This window comes from Hipposideros armiger, unplaced genomic scaffold, assembly GCF_001890085.2.
Source record: "Hipposideros armiger isolate ML-2016 unplaced genomic scaffold, ASM189008v1 scaffold_93, whole genome shotgun sequence".
NCBI lineage: Eukaryota > Metazoa > Chordata > Mammalia > Chiroptera > Hipposideridae > Hipposideros > Hipposideros armiger.
In genome coordinates this window covers 1,927,520-1,930,875 of record NW_017731443.1, presented here as the reverse complement: position 1 = coordinate 1,930,875, position 3,356 = coordinate 1,927,520, and the positions used below count along the sequence as shown (strand labels likewise).

Here is a 3,356-nt window from a genome sequence, read left to right as displayed (position 1 = left end):
GGGGGGGGGGGAGATGAGACTATGACCACCCATTATCACTCCTCAGAGCCTTGCAGAAGGACAGCCCCATCCCTGGAGAGCTCCTTTCCAGTCCTCCAAATTCCACCAGGTTAACCCTCTGCCTGCCAGAGCAGAGCTCTGAGCTCAGTCACTCCCTAGCTCACGACCTCTAAAACCAACATCCTCACTGCCTGCCAAACCCAGCACACACTCCTCACCCTGGATGTTCACCTCACCTTCCCAACCTCACCTGCTGTACTCTGATTGCCCAGGGCTTCCCTGCTGTCCTAAACACTTCGCTACCTGGAATGCCTTCAGGAATCTCTTCCAGTGGTCCTCCTCGCTGGAGCCAGCACACAAACTGGCAGACCTCTGCTTTGTTATTGAACTTTTCTGATCCTGTTTTCTTGTCATGAAATGGAGATAGAATACTCAACTTTAGTGTGTTATAAGAATTAAAGCTCTTAGAAATGGGTCTGGGGCTGGCTGAGTGGCGCGTTAGTTGGGAGCTGGCTTGGGACACCGGCTCTGGGCAGCGGAGCCCCAGTTTGGATCCCACATATGAGGGCCAGTGACGCTGCGCCCTCTGCAGCTGGGATAGTGAACAGTGGCTCGACCTGGAGCTGGGCTGCCATGAGTCTCGGGCTGCGGCCCCTGCTGTAGTGGGCTGTCATGGGCTGCCGTGAGTGGCTGGCAGCCAGCGTGGGCGACTGATGGCCTGCGTGGGCTGCCGTGGCCCACCCTGAGTGTCTGTTTGGTGGCGGTGAGCAACTGCCTCACCGGGGAGGAGCGCAATGATAGTACCAATACGGGCTGGTGGGGCGGCGTCCTCCACAACTGGACTGGGGAACGGGGGACAGCAGCTTGTCTGTTCCCCTCCCCCAATTCCCCAATAAAGTCTTAAAAAAAAAAAAAGAGGTCTGGTACATTGCACATGCTCCACAAATGGCAGCTACTATTACTCTTAATTCCACTCCCAGGGTCCATGAGGATGACCTGAGGAAACATGGAAAGGGCCTAGCACGTGGTAGATGCTCAGGAATTGAGGACCCTTTTTTTCTTGCTTGTGTCATTTTATAGCTCTTAAGGCAATTCTGTCATATTATGTAGTTTTTTTTGTTTTTTTGTAAGATTTTATTGGGGAATTGGGGAAGGGGAACAGTGTTGCGGAATTGGGGAAGGGGAACAGCCAAGCTGTTGTCCTTCAATCTTAGTTGTAGAGGGCGCAGCTAGCTCAGCTCCAAGTCTATTCGCCATCTGGCCACCTTTCGGCAGCTGGAGGCCGCTCAGCTTAAGGTGCTGTGTTCAATCTTAGTTGCGGGTGGGCATAGCCCACCATCCTATGCAGGACTTGAGCCGGCAACCTTGTTAGGAGCACGTGCTCTCACCAGCTGAGCCATCCTGCCACCTGTTGGCAGCTCAGCTTGGGCGCAGCTCACTGGCCCATGTAGGAATCAAACCAGAGACCTTGTTGCTCAGAGCTCATGCTCTTAACCAACTAAGCCACTGGACCGGCCCTTTCTTATGTAGTTTTTTTTGTTTTTAAGATTTTATTGAAGAATTTGGGGAGGGTATGGAGTTGGGGAAATCAGGGACGGGGAACAGACAAGTTGCTGTCCTTTTTTTGTTCTTCAGTCTAGTTGTGGAGGACGGACGTCGCTTCACTGGCCCATGTTGGTATTGTGATCATTGCGTTCTTCCTGGCTGAGGCAGTTTGGTCGCTGGCCATTGGACGGCCGCTCACGGCAGCTCACGCCGGCTGCCAGACGCTCACGCTGGCTGCCAGCCACTCATGGTAGCTCATGGCAGCCTACTGCAGCCCCACTGCAGCCTATGCTGTCGCCGGCTACTTATGGCAGTCCAGCTCCAGGTGGAGCTGTTGTTCACAATCTTAGCTGTAGGGGGCGCAGCGTCACTGGCCCATGTGGGATCCGAACCGGCGGCCCTGCTGCTCAGAGCCTGTGCTCCCAAGCCAACTCTTAACCAATGAGCCACTTGGCCAGCTCTTATGTAGTTTTAAACATGAATTACTCCTGGGGTTCTCTCTCCCTCCACTCCCCAATTAAACTGTGTCTCACCCAGGTCTCCATCCCCCACCCTAGCCCAGGCTCCCCATCCAATAACTACTCAACAACACTGAACTATGTTCCCACTGCACTCCAGTGGGTTTAAGGAGGCCACTGAGCCATTGTGTCCTGGTCTGAGGGTCCCTGAGCTGAGAACCAGGAGGGAGATGCCTGCTCCAACTGCACATTCCTCTCTGGCTCACATCTGGACTTCCTTGAGTTCTCAGGTCATGCTGATAAGGAAGACATGTTGTAATGGTCTCAATATGGGCGGGGGGCAGGGGCGGAATGGGGTCCTGGAAGGCAGGCTAAGCTGTTTCAAATTCACAGAGGAAACTTGGACTGGATCAGAAAGAAGCTGGAGCTGCCTTCCAACGCTGGGAATCAGGGCAGGGTGAGCCCACTTCCCTGTTCCTGCTGATCACCGAGTTCATTGTTGTCACTTGGAACAACCTCTGGTTCCTTAAGCTCAGGTAGGCATCCCATGGACCTGTTTTTCTCCCTGAGATCCACACCTCAGGTACACATATGCTGTTGTTGCCAGGACATGTTGGTGACGTGACCCTGGGGATAGGTGGTTTCACACCTGCCTCTTCTAGGCCCCACCCAATGTCGCTTCCCAGTCTGGGAACGGCTCAAGGTCTTTGAGGCTGCGTGTCTACAATAGCAAGGGCTCATGTGACTGCTCCCTGAAAAAACAAGTGTGTCCAGCCTGGGTATCGCATATAATGAGGGTCCTTGGAGGTCATGGAGTCCAACCTCCTAATTTTAGATAAGGAAACAGGCCAGGAGGGGAAGGGGCTTGTCCAGGATAAGTCAGGACAGAGACCCAGTCTCCTGACCACAAAGAATGGCCCATCCATCACCCCTCACACCCCAGGGGCGCTGCAGTACAAGCCGCTGCCTGCGGCACCTTTTCCCAATTCCCAGTGCAGTGTAGATCCCGTACCTGTCCCAGGAAGTGTCTCTCTTTTACAGGTAAGGGGACCAGCCCAAAGTCTCATGTGAGTGCCAGAGCTAGCGCCCGGATGCCTGGTTGCCTTGAATCTTCCACAAACTGTTACGGGCCATCGGTGTGGGGGGTCACTCGCCCTTGGTCACTTGGGTTGATGGCCAGGCTAGCTCACAGCGCTGCCATCCCAGAGCAAGAGAGGCATGTAGCTTGACCGGGCATGCGCGGGTCCGCGGTCGGGGGGCGTGAGCGCGCGGACTCAGAGCAGGGAGCGTGCGCGGCAGCCCCGGGCTCGGATTGGCTCCCGCGGGTCGGGGAGGCGGGGCCCTTCGCCCTGC

The 3,356-nt window shown here is 55.2% G+C and overlaps 1 protein-coding gene across 1 annotated transcript in view; it reads right to left on the bottom strand.

The window, feature by feature from the left end:
* Positions 1–3,269, bottom strand: part of SLC25A45 (solute carrier family 25 member 45) — a 12,057-nt gene extending 8,788 nt beyond the window's left edge. Inside the window, exon 1 of the mRNA XM_019645483.1 lies at positions 3,016–3,269. The gene's annotated coding sequence lies outside the window, so the exon portion shown is untranslated. The remainder of the gene's footprint in view (positions 1–3,015) is intronic.
* Positions 3,270–3,356: the final 87 nt, after the last annotated feature.